Source organism: Chenopodium album, chromosome 21, assembly GCF_948465745.1.
Source record: "Chenopodium album chromosome 21, dcCheAlbu1.1, whole genome shotgun sequence".
Classification (NCBI taxonomy): domain Eukaryota; kingdom Viridiplantae; phylum Streptophyta; class Magnoliopsida; order Caryophyllales; family Amaranthaceae; genus Chenopodium; species Chenopodium album.
The window spans coordinates 17,650,938-17,665,217 of record NC_137854.1 but is presented as its reverse complement, the minus strand read 5'-3'; positions in this window follow the sequence as shown (position 1 = coordinate 17,665,217).

Sequence of the window (14,280 nt, the reverse complement as noted above, 5' to 3'; positions counted from 1 at the left end):
TAATTAGTGTAAGCGTCGTTTGAAGTGCGCCTACGTTAAAGCATGTTGTGAATATGCTTGGCACCCATAGGAAGTGGAAATTAACATAATACGATTAGGGACAAGGAAAGTAGGGAGCTGCCAACAAGTTTGTAAGGAACTTGTAAATCGTTCACGGATCATAAAAGGCAACCACGATAAAGGGACAACGAAAGGCAACAACGATTGACCCGTGAAGGTTACACCCCATTCATAATCCATGAGATTACTAACTCCATATGGTACGGAACCACGAAATAAGGGTCGGGGATGATGGTACGAAGTGAGTCATGGAGTCACATTCGCTTGTATTGTCCTCTACTCGATTCTTATTGTGACATGTATTTTTGTAATCTCAAAGGCATGCAAACAGAGATTCAATTTGCTCCAAACTATTATTATGCTAAATTGGTTGAATATTAATGCACACATAATTCTAAAACATTTGTGATCACTCGATTAAATAACGAGATTAAAGGAACCTAAACCGGTCATCTAAATTATCTTATTAGTCATGATTTTCAATTACATATTCCCTTTAAACATGCAATATCGTGATCATAATAACAATAGAATCAAAATTAATATTGGAAGCAATTCAACAATAATAGCGTTAGTCAAATCAAATAACAATAACCCTAATCATGATATTAGCAAAATAAAATAAAATAATTAATTAAATTAATTACTCACATTCCGCGCGTTCCTTTAAATTGCTACATCATGAATAAATTCTTAGTAACTTCAATAAAAAATATAAATGAAATGGAAATTAAATTAAATAAAAGTAGAGTTAATTTGGTCCAAACCCTCAGTTAATTCTACATTTCACGCCTTGGTTTAAGGACGGAACCTCGGGTGTTGTATGGACTCCTTGGAGTGCTTAGAGGAATTATTATGGAAGAATAAGGAGGCTAGAAATTAGGTTAAAGAGGGAGAAGAGAATGATTTTTGGTGTAAAGTGAGAGAGAATGATTATTGGTGCCCCGAAGTGCAAAAATGAGGGTCTTATGTATAGGGAAAATGAGCAGAGGGAACATACGGAACCCTAAAAAGATAAAAACCCTAAAAATGGCTACCGCGACACGCAAATTCTACCGTGACACGGGGGAAATTAGTGTGACGCAGGGGAAATTGGAGTGACGCGGGACATATTTGACCTACGGGAAGTGAAAACGCATGAAGGATTTACGCGGAAAAGACACGAGAAAATTCTGTGACACGGCAAACGTACCGTGACACGGTACAGTAAATCGTGTCACGGTATGGGAAAACGCGGAAATTACACGGAAAAAGCACGGCAACAAGTACCGTGCCACGGTGGATTTTCACGCGAAAAAGCTTCAAAAATAGCACCGTGACTCGATGTAAACTACCATGTCACGGCACCAGGCACCGTGCCACGTCATCAGGCGCCGTGACACGGTGCTTTTATATTGTGCGCGGTAATTTTAGTTTTTTACCCATTTTTAAAATCATCATAACTTTTGATCCTTTACTCAGAATAAGGCATATAATATATCATTGGAAAGCTTATCAAGTCTACTTTCCAACCCAATTAGAATCAGGTAAAAATGATTTTTTAGATTTTAAGATATGATTGTTTTAGTAGAATGGTGTCGATTTTGGGTTGAGTTTAGTGTTTGGCTCATATCTTCTTCGTTTTAAATCGGAATTGGGCTTCTGATATATTGTTGGAAAGCTTATTGAAAGACCTATTCAAAAAAATAATAATTGGATCAAAATTATATATCAATAAAATCATTTCAGCTCGGTTTTGTGATGTGGATACGAAACGTGGAAAATATGTTATGGTTTAGGGAAATGACCTAGAAATTGGATTGGTTTATGAAATATATTGGATAGAACATGGATTTAAGCACTCCAAATATTAAATACTCAACCCGATTAATAACGGCAGTGAAAGGTTATTCATCATCGGGTTTGGTTTTGGGGAGACATTTTTAGGTGTCTAATTTTCAAATTTTAAGTCTATTTAAAAAGGCCCAATTTTGAAACCCTAGATTCATAAATTATTGATTATTGAAGGATTATGATTTAGGGTGGTTTAACCCTTTAATTTAAGTGTTTTAAAGTATAATTGTAGCAAGTTTTATTAATATATAATGCTGGAATTTTTAATTTGGTAGTATGCTAAAAACCAAGTTTCTTTAAGGAATTTTAATTACCCATTGTTTGGGATTAAAGTATGAGGTTTTAATTAAAATTTTAGCTTATTTTAATTGATTTATGAGTGGTTTAATAAGAGTATATATTGCTGGAAATTTGTGTGGAATAGATATTAATGCCTCCTTATAATTTTGGTTTGTAGGAGAATTTCGATTAAGTGATTTCGCATAGTCGTGGCGATTTTAAGATCATATTCAAGGTACATTTGCATACTTGGCATATTTATGAGTGATGTAGTAGCATGCTAGGTTTGGTTAATTGAATTGCAAGTAGTATCATCTAAGATTTTAGATTTATGTTTGGAATTGTGGATTATTGATGTTGGTGATTGATTTTTTTTTTTTTTTACAACAACAAACTAAAGAAAACTAATTAAATCTACTCTGCATTTAGTAGCAATGTCATGTGCTTTAACAACTTGGTCCCTTCCAACTTTCTAGATGAGACATGTGTGAAACTACTCTCCTTCCTGCAATAAGTCTTGTATTGTCCATAGCAACCGCACTTCCCTCCTTTTCGGATGTTGGATTAATTGAACAATGGCAATTGAGTCAGTGAACAAACCAATTCGTTGGTTTCCTTTCATTCTTGCCCACCTTAGAGCAGCCACACAAGCCAAAAGTTCTGCATGAAGAGCAGAGAGCGCCTTTCCATAATTGCCACCACCTTCCATAAATGTTTGGTTATCCATCGAGTAAGCCCACCCCGTTCCTGCAATCCCATTCCTCTTGTTCCAAGATCCATCCACCAAAATAATCATCTCTATCCTAGAATCTGTTGGATGATTTATATCCTCCCTTTCGCATCCTATGTTTACTTTCTCAAAACCAGGGGGCGCCCCGTTTGACATTGTGTCCTTTCCTCCAAAAGCATCACCTCCATCCATCCTGTGCCAGACAGATAAGTCTCGCATTGACATATTGTAATGGAAATTATATTATTTGTGATGGATTATGGAATGGAAATTATATTTTGGTGATTGAATTAAGAAGCATGATTTATTTTTGATGGATTATGGAATGGAAATTATATTTTGGCATGTTTTATATAAACCACACTTTTATTTATGGCATGTTAGAGTGCATGTTTAATTAAACTACATGTTTAATTTGGTTTGGAATATTAAAAAGGAATTTTATCATGGTTCATATAATTTTATTGATGCTATAAGCGTGAAAAAAAGGAGCTATGTAAGTGTAGACACCCAAATGTGTCTCTCCAAAACCAAACCCAATGATGAATATTTTTCACGTCGTATGATTATCGAACGAAGTGAAAGTGTGGAAAGTTGACAGGCTAAAGTCGTATCACCTAATCAAAAGTAATTCCTAAAACCACTAACTAAATACAGATAGGGAAGTAGGGTCGAAACCACAGGGAAACAAATCTTTCTATTCCTAATTAATTATTATAACCTAAATTATTAAGTAACCAAAATATTATTGTAAAAGGGAAGACTATACTACGAAGAGTAAGAGTAGAGACGAGTGAAGGATAAAGAAAAATCAATGAATTAATGACCTAGGGCATTGGTTCACCAATAAATAATAATACTGCAGGGTAAAACATAATAATCAATCATCAACATTGCATAATAACATGATTAACAGGCTCAGCAATTTACTAATCAACATAGATCTAACAGGCTCTCGCAATTTACTAGATCTAAGTCCTTATTGAAAATAGCCTTTAATATTAAATTAACATCTGCTCGATTCATCAATTCAATATTGCTATACTTTTACAAACAAATCATATCTGCTCGATTCATAATCTGATGTAAAACGTTAAAACAATTCAATAAGAAATTATCATGCAATATCAATAATCTATTATAGTCTATCATCAGTGCATCAATTAATCAGATCATAAAGGGCTTTCGCTACGCATTACAATAACATAATTAATCTATCGGTATTAAATCTCATCTCTCGAATCTCGACTTAACCATTTATAAATTAACCTGCCTATTCTAGATTCTTCTGATACATAAAGAACTATCACAAGAATATCTGTAACACTGAAAAGAAAAAACACACTAAATATTTATATTCTGTGTTATGCCACTTTAATGTATCTGGCAAATTATATGGTTATATATATAATTCATATGGTTTGTTTACCATATCTATCATCGTCAACAGGGATGCTTGGAATAGAAGCAAGTGTTTGATATCTGGGGTAAATTGATTCTCCTTTAGGATCCAAAGACCAAATGACAGTCTTGCTTCCTAATGACAAGTGAAATGGAAGGTCATCTTCTCTAGCTCTCCATTGTGCATCCAAGTTCCTTACTACAGCATCATCAATCTCATAATTTCCTCTGAAACTAATAAAATCCCAGTTTGCTTGAATTTGGTCACCAAAAAATGTCATCTTCATTCAGCTCTTCTGTAAAAAACAAGAAGATGTACATTTTTTAAGTGTTTTCATTAATTTGTGCAGATTGAATGTTGAGTTTGATCAAAATGTTTGTAGAATCAAATTGATATACCTTGTCATCATAAAAAAACATACATTGATATTGTGTAATTTTTTTTTCTGGTGTTTGTGGACGACTCTTTTCTGCAACTCTTACTTTGACCTTAAAATTTTTAGTAGTTGTATCGATTTCATCCAGGAATTTTCGATGTGGCGCCATGAAAACGTTCTCTGTGGGATATTTTTGAAATAATATGATCAAAGAAAAACATATTTAGATTGTTATAAATGATGATATTTACATAGGAATATTACGTTGTCACAAATTTGAAATTGAAAAAATAACACCGGAGAAAGAGAATTACATGCTTTAGCAGAAGTCAAAATTTCATACATGCTTAGTAGATCTATATATATCATAAGAACACAAACTATAAACTATAACACAAGCCCTAGGACCAAAAAAGCACCTGCCCCACCATTAATTCAAAAAGATCTGCCCAAAAAAGCATCTTCCCACCCACCCAAACAAACAGATGCCCCAAACCAACCCCTCCCTACCCAGACTAGTATTAATACCTTAGATCTAGGTTTTTTGAAGCAAAATACTCCAAAAAAAATCACTGCACCTACAAAAACAGCCACTCCTGCTGAAACCTTACAACCCTTAGGTGATGATGATTATGACTGGCTTGATGATAGGCCTGATAGTCCACTTAGGCTAGACCAGCTGGTTGATGGTTTTTACAGTGATGAGGAAGATCAGAGAGACCCTTTGTATAACCCTTTAACAGATAAAGGGAAAGGTGTATTAGTTGAGAGTAGTCAGGTAGGGAAGGTTGTTGGAGGTGAAGGTTCTGTTTTTGGTGAAGTGTATACTGATGAAGACAGTGATGAGGATGATAGTGAATTAGAAGCTGAGAATTTTAAAAGTGGATTAGATGGATTAGATGCAGAACTGGAGGAAGAATATAATGAGGCAATTTTTGAAGATGGGGAGTTGTATGATTCTGATGTGAGTGATGAAGAGTATGACCAAGCTAGGGAAAGAGTAAAGGCTTGTACCACACAGCTAGTTCAAGCTGCTGCTCAGTTGGCTAAAGAAGCTGTTGAGGGGCGCAAGGCACCTGAAGTTGAGGAAGTACAAGATAAAGGCAGTGAGCATGAAAGTGAGTATGATGAGAGTGCTGAGGAAGAAAACACACCACCACCTAGTGATGATGAAGGAGTGGAGGGGAACCTGAGAAAGAGATCAAGCTTGCTAGTGAGTCCAGACACAGATTTCTCACAGTTTAGTTGGAGAGTTGGTTTGAGGTTTGCTAAGAGGGATGACTTTAAAGAAGCAGTTGCAAAGTATGCAGTCTTTCAGGGCAAAAATTTAGTGATTTGTAACAGCAACAAGAACAGGGGTCAAAGAATTGAGGCAAGGTGCATTAAAGAATGCCCTTTTAGATTGTATGCATCTTGGCATACTGGCAAGGCAGCCTTTTTGGTGAAAAGTGTCTGCAACAAGCACACTTGTTACAGAAACATGAAGAAGAACAGGAAGTTGAAAGCAAAATGGGTTGCTGAACAGTTTCTGAAAGTGTTCAAAACAAGGCCCCACTGGCCTGCAAAAGAAATAGTGGACTGTATTAAAAGGGCATACACGATAATAGTGACCAAAGTGTTTGCATATAAGGTCAAGTATGCAGCCCACAAGCTGTTACATGGATCCATGCATGAGCACTACACTAAAGTGGGAGGCTATTTAGCTGCATTGAACAAAACCAGCCCAGGTAGTCACACTGAGTTAGTGACTGTTATGCAAAAGATCCTTCCACCAGTCTTCCAAAGGCTGTTTATGTGCTTTGAAGGTCTTGCAAAGGGTTGGATAGAGGGTTACAGGAAGGTTTTAGCTGTTGATGCTTGCTTCTGGAAGACCTTTCTGGGTGGTCAGCTCCTCTGTGCAGTAGGCAGGGATGCTAATGACCAAATGTACCCAGTGGCATGGGCTATAGTGGAAGGGGAGAACAACTTAAGCTGGGAGTGGTTTTTCAAACACATCCAAGCTTGTCTCCTGTTGGGTGAAGGTGAAGAGGTTGCTATTATTTCAGATGAGCATCAAGTAAGCTCTTTTGTTCTGTTTTTATGCAGTTTCAATCTTGTGCTATTAAATCAAGTTGTCAAATTTGCTGAAAATCTGTTGTCTTTGGTTTTGCAAGGCCATATTGAATGTTGTCTCCACTGTGTTGCCCAAAGCTGAACATAAACACTGTGCAAGACATGTTTTTGCACACTGGAATAAGACTTACAGAGGAGATGAACTCAAGTTGCAATTTTGGAGGATTGCAAAGAGTTACAGCATGGCTGATTTTGAAGAAAGATTGCAGGAGCTGGCTGTAATCAACAATGATGCAGCTGAAGCTTTCAAACGCTACAATCCTTCTCTGTTTTGTAGGGCTTATCTCAAAACTTCAATTAAAACAGATGCTATCACAAGCAACATAGCTGAGACCTTCAATGGGTATATAATTCAGGCTAGGACAAAGCATCTTCTGCATTGCCTGGAAGACATCAGAGCTATGCTTATGCAAAGGATAGTGAAGAAAAGAAGTGAAATGATGAAGTGCACAACTGCTCTTTGCCCAAGAGTTCAGTCTAAGTTGAACAAGGAGAAGAACAAGGCTGCCTATTGTGAAGTGTTCCTATCTTCAGAGACTTTGTTCAATGTCTCTCACAATATGGATCAGGTAGTTGTCAACTTGGAAACTAGGAGTTGTTCTTGTAGGAAATGGGATATGCTTGGCATTCCCTGTTGTCATGCATGCATGCATATTCTTCCTAATGAAAGAAGCAGAGCACTATGTGGATCCCTGTTACACTAGGGAAAACTACTTGAAAGCTTATGCAGGTAAATTTCCCTATTTACAATCTTGTCTTTTTCACATAAATAGCTGCATCTTCAATTGAGCACTGAAATTACATGTATACTGGTTTGACTTGTCACAGGTTCTATTCCACCTCTAGAAGGTGAGAGATATTGGCCCAAAGTGTCTTGCCCCCTAGCTCCACCTCCAATTAAGATTGGACCAGGGAGACCTAGGAAGAATAGGATTAAGGACCCCTATGAGAATCCTAAAAAACCAGGAACTTTAACCAAAACTGGTATACAAATGTCCTGTTCTGTGTGTAAGTCCACAACCCACAACAAAAGAAAGTGTCCTCACAAGGATACTGCAGAGGCCCCACCTGAACCACCCACAAAGAAACCTAGGGGAAGACCTAAGAAAGATTGTCAGCCACCCCAACCTAGTGTTGCTGATGCACAGGTTGCCCCACCACATCATGACATATCTGCCCAACCCACTCAACTTAGGAGAGGGGGAAGGGAAATAAGAGGGGGAGTGGGTGCAAGAGGTGGTCAACAACCTCAGAATGGGAGAGGTCAGTCACAGACTTCTGCAGCAGCTGCATCACAGTCTACATCAGAGGATAGGGGTGGCAGATCTGGTGGGAGAGGACAGACAAGGGGTGGCAGAGGTGCTGGGAGAGGCCATACAAGGGGTGGCAGAGGAAGGGGAAGAGCTCCTATAGGGGTTGGAGTCCTATTTGGTGCGGATGGGTCTGTACTGCCCAATGTAAGTAAGCTAGACTAACTTGGATCTCTGTCATTACTTATTTATCACTGTCAAATTTCACTAACCACACTTGTGTATTTGTTTTCTAGGTTAGAGGAAAATCTGCTAAGGAGCTATCTGGAACAACTATCACCATGAAGACCAGAGCAGCATCAAGTCAGCAAGCCTATGATGTCATGACTGGAGATAGCTCAAGCCACAAAACAACCAAGCATCATCAAACTCAGTAGCATATGTAGGATGTGTCTGTATGAAACAATGTCCTTTTGTGTGTCCTTTTGTGTATGGAACAAGGTTTCTTTTGTACTTGTAATAACCTGTGCATGTTGGCTAGTTATTTTGGACTTGTTTGACTTTAAATGAATCTACTACTTTACTCTAACATGAATCTATGTTTGTGTATGATAAGAAATGAAGCATATATTGTTCAAATGTCAACTTTTATTTCATTGCATAAACACTAACAAAATACAAAGTGAAAACCAAACCACAATGCTGATCTATTAATGCATCACACACTAAAGTACTCTCAATTGACATGAGTACATAATGTTTCAACAAATACTAAGCTACTTAGTTCAATACTAATCAAGAACCCATCTTCAAAATAAAAACAACAATGCCAAAGAACACCCATGAAGAAAACAGAGCCAATGTCAAATTGGATTCAGTCCTAGAACAACGCATGAGTTCAATCCTAAGTTGGGTAATTTCAGCTTTCATTTCTTGCAGCTCGTCCGCGAAATTTCCCTTCTTTCCTTGCAATCTCTTGACTTTGTCTTCTAACATAGCCTTCTTCATCTCCAACTCAGCTATTGTTGTTTCCCTTTTAAAGATCTGAAACCTCAAGTCATCCCCATTGTTACAGTCCACCCACTTCATGAAATTGCAATCAGTGTCTTGTACATTTGCAACAAAACCTTAATTTCAGCATCCTTTCGAAATTAAAGAACAACAGCAACCTCAACATATGTTCATTACCCAAAAATGCAATCACAACATAAAAAACTTCAACCAATTAACTTAGGAATTAACTTATTGGCCATTTCGGGCAGCCAAAGAATTTACAACCAACATTTGGTCCCTTCTTCACTGTACGAACAACAGCATCTAGCCCACAGTTGCAATTCATGTTAGCATATAACCCTCCTCTAGAGCTTGAAGAAGAAGCAGGGGACCCACCAAGTGAAGTTCTTCCACCAGCCATTGATTAATTGAAGGAATCGCAAAAAAAAAAAAAAACAAAAAAAAAATAAGAATTTTAATAGCAGAAACTGAAGGAGTTATGTCTTCGTTAAGTGCAATTACTAGATATATCAAAGGATCACAGTTATGGAGATAATAAGTTCATACTATAAGGTTGCCAATGTCTATTGCTAGATATGACAATTGGTCTTTGGGCTTGTCAAATGGTCCAAAGCCTTATAGGATGGATCCTACAAGGTCACACACTAGAGTATTGGGTTAAACAAGTTGGAGGCCCATTATTGGGCCTCATAAGTATATGACACACCTTATGTCTGGGCTTGGATTGTAAGTAGAGTTTAATTGGATTTGGACATGGTTTTATTTCTAGATATGATCTATAAATATAAACCATGCCTAGGGTTGCATGACATAACAATTTACACAGTGTGAATTGTCAGACAAGCAACCAAGAAATCCCAAACCCTAATTCTCTCTCTCTCAGTTTCGGCCCTCTCTCTCCTCCCCTTGTCCGTGCGTTCCTCCTCCCTTGGTGGTGCGTGTGGTGGTGCGTGGGTGGTGTTGTGGTGTGCTCGTGACTCTAATCTCCGTTGAAGGTTGATTGAAGCGTTCGATCACAACTAACTAGCATTAGTGGAGGTTTAATCCGTGCTCGTGGACTAAGTAGAGGAATCACACGTGGGGTTCTTTGTCTCCTTTTGTTCTTGCTCGATCACTAGTGGAATAGCTTCAAAGGTATAATTCTTACTTCTTTATGTGTTATGCATGAGATCCTTGGTTTGGTGCTATGTGAATATGATTCATGTTATTTCCGCAATTAGTACCTATAATTTCCTACAGAAACAGGGGAGAAGAAGAGAGGAGAGAAGGGAAAATAACGGGCAAAAATTGCCAGCTAAGGGAGGAAGTCAAAATTTGAATAAAAAAAGGGAAAATAAATGCCACGTGTGCTTTTTACCTTCTAATGTAGGTTGATGACATGCTGGGACTGCTCTAGGCAAACTGGGTTAATACTTAGGATTGTTAAAAAATAAACAGTAGTTGGGATTGTTGTAGGTAATGGGCAATAGTTGGGATTTATAAAGTGTATTTTTCCTTAAAAAAAATAAACTACGAGTACCATTCTTTAATAAAAAGTTAAAAGCTAACTATTTTTTTTTCTTTTTTTTACGGCTATTTCACCAAATGCCACTGAGAACTTAAATAGTTTACCAAATGCCATCGAACTTTTCAGAATTCACCAAATGCCACTCACAAACAGTAATATTTCATGTCTTGCCAATAATGAGGTCTGGACATTAACAATCCGTTACTAGGATTCTTAATTCACAAAATGCCACTGAGAAATTATTAATTTTCATGAAATGCCATTACTTTTGTAAATTAGTTCACAGTAACCCTCTAATCAAATGAGTACTAACGGCTAGTTTGTTTCAACATTTTTGAATTTTTGTTGGTGTAAAATAGTCGTTGCACCCACTTTCTTGTATAAATATGAGACTTAGAACACACATTGCATCCCTCTACTTTCATAATCATGAGTTTGTTATCAAACACATCCTCCTCAACACACGAGTATGCATATGTAAGAGTTCCAAACAAGTTTTGCGGTTGTGGTCGAAAATACGCAATTAGAAGTTCGGAGTCAACAACAAATCCTCAAAGGCCTTATTACAAGTGAGACTCATGTAATAGTTTCAAATGGTGCAAAGTTCTTAAGCCGGAAGAAGGTCAAAGTAGGGGAAGCTGTTATGATAGGGATGGGCCGGGACATAGCAATTTTGCATGATGAATTGAAGCAATTGAAGAAGAAAGTGAAGCAGCAGCAAAAATGTAACACCCCCGATTTACTAATTAATAATAAATAAGAAATAAAGGAAAAATAGGCAACCTTTAAATAAAATTGCGGAAGCATACACTTAAATCGGAGGTATTACCGCCACACTCAACAACCTATCGAGTGTTAAGGCTTACAAAATCCCAATAATTACAACCCAATAAACTAGGTGAGTTATTTATACAACTTTATAAACTCATGACATCACACTAATCGAAACACTTGAGCTCCTTTAGCTATGACCACTTGATCAACCTGCTTAGAAAATCTTGACTGCTCACCATTAAGGACAAATTCCAAAATAGATCGTCGCAGGGCCACCATAAGAAAAAGACATGGCCGCAAACACAAGTAGCAAAACAAAATAACACACACGTCAGCAAAAAAAAGCTGAGTAATCACCACATATCAGAATACAAAGAATAATATAATAATTAACATTACTAGATCAATTAAACAATGTAGTTCGAAACTACATTACACATTGTACTTTGAAAATAACCTTTAACAACTCAACCTCGAATAATAGTACGAACCTTTACTCAACTCATAACCAATAGTGTGCCATGCTCTTTGTTCTATACCTAGCCTTGGACATGGGTAATTCGAATAAAACCAACAAGTATAAAAACTTGAATACTCCCAATAACCAGAAAACACCTTAAACCAGACCACATACGGGCCAATTCCCACTGTAGGGGACCATAGAAAAACAAATAATAAAGATTGTACCTCATTCTTAACTCATGATTATTACCCTCTTACCAACATGCCAAGGACTAAGTTATATAACGCGGAGCCTCAAACCAAGAACAAAACAATAATTTCTCAACCTTTTGATCTCATACATTGATCAAATAACCATTCACAACTAAATTTCAATAATGGCACTTGTTCCCAAATAACATAACAATTCGAACTCGATCCAATCGTAGTATATCTCAACTCTTATAGGGCAATCATACTAGTTACATACCCAAATGTAATCAAATCTCCACCCAAAAATAATACTCTGCACTAACAACCCTAAAACCTCGATAAAACAATACTCCATATAACAACAACATTAAAAACCCTAACATATTTATACGATTCATCATATACGTACAACAATAATAACAAGACATTAAATCTGATCAAATCATGAAATTGTATACATTAATCATACATATAAATTAAAGCATATGAACAATTAATCATTCAATAATAATATAAACAACTCTAAAATAGATACGTGTGATTACCGATCTAATACTACGTAGATACAAGGACGCAATAATGTAATTTCACATGATATGATTACTCCAAACTTCCACTGCTCAGCTCGATCACCAATTCATGTAATACCCCATATTTTTATACGTATTTTATTTAAAATATGTATTTTATAAAATATTTAAATAGTTATAATCATTTTAATAAAAGCATTTTAATTAATATTTTTATAAAAGGAAAGTCTATTTAATTATTTTTATTTAAAAGATGGGGTTTTAATTTAAGAAAGTTTAATTTTAACAAGTTTTATTTGGGAAGGGATTAGGAAAATTAAAAGAGGAAAGTTTAGGGTAAAGGGGTTGGTAGAGAAGGGGTATAAATATCCCACTTATGAGGCAAATCAACTTTGCCTAGAGTGGAGAAAACCCAAGGTAAGCTTCTCCCCTTTTCTCCTTACTTTTCTTTCTTTTTTTTCTTCCTCTTCCCCTTCCCCTATGCACGGCCGGCCACCACCACCACCACACATGTGGCCGGACCACCATCGCAAGCCACCAGCGCACGGCCAGCAGCTGCGGTGGCAGGCGGCAGCAGCCCAGCCTTGTCGCGGTGGCTGCTGCTGCCGTGTTTGGCTCTCAAAAAAAAACTTAATCTTTCTTCTCTATTTTTAATCTATGCTTAGATCTAATTCTAAATTATGAGTTTTTGGATTAATTTTTGATGTTTGAATAATGTAATTATATTAATAAATTTTCAGATTTAGTTTTAATTAAAAAGCCCCAATTTTTGAAACCCTAGGTTATTGATTTATGAAATTATGAAATTATATTTTTGGCATGAGTATATGGACTACATATTTATTTATGGCATGTTAGAGAGCATGTTTAATTAAACTAATTGTTTAATCATGTTTAGAATATTGAAAATGAATTTTATTATAGTCCATATAATTTTTATTGATGCATTAAGCATGAGGAAGGAGCTATATAAGTGTCTACGTACACAAGAAATAAATAGTATGTTGGTGCCTTTGTGCACTTAAGGTGTTTTTAACACCGAGAGATAGGATTGTTGGCGCTTTATGCGTTTAAGGTGTCTTTGACACTGAGGTAGTTTTAAAAAGGGTTCAACATTAAATTATATGTGGTCACTAATTGTTCAAGAATTAAACTGATATGTTTGTTTGATTGAATAATTATTGTTGATTGAATTATTATGCTTTGGGAGTCATCACCAAGTTTAATAATCTGTAAATAACGTAAAGTGAAAGAGATTACGCACCAAAACTCTTGGAACGTATATACCTTGAGTATGAACAATGGGGGGAGTTATGGGGTTTTATATTTAACCATAACTTCTAATGGAGTACTGGACGCTGTATATTCCCTTTTATTATTATGCGCTGGAATTCCGCCATCAATGTGTGGCATAGGTGATGCTGGCACGGTTAGCTCCCGTGTCAGTGGACCTCAATTTATTGAGGTAGGTTTAGTTGGAAACCCGTTCGATGCGTAATCAACGCTAAAATGAATTATTTAGTGTCCAGTTAAAGAGTCTTGTTGTTTGTTGTGTGTGCTTGTAAACAGGTGCAATGAGGTAAGTATGTGTGATGCTAGGAGTTGCATGTTAGTGTGTTTAAATACGCATATGTACTCAGCTTTGCTGATTGTGTGTGTTGTTTGTGTCTGGCTATGTCTTTATCTTGGCCCTACGATGATCCATTTTAATGGAGAGTAGTGGGGGCAAGTAGAGATACTCTTTTCAGGTATTGAGGCA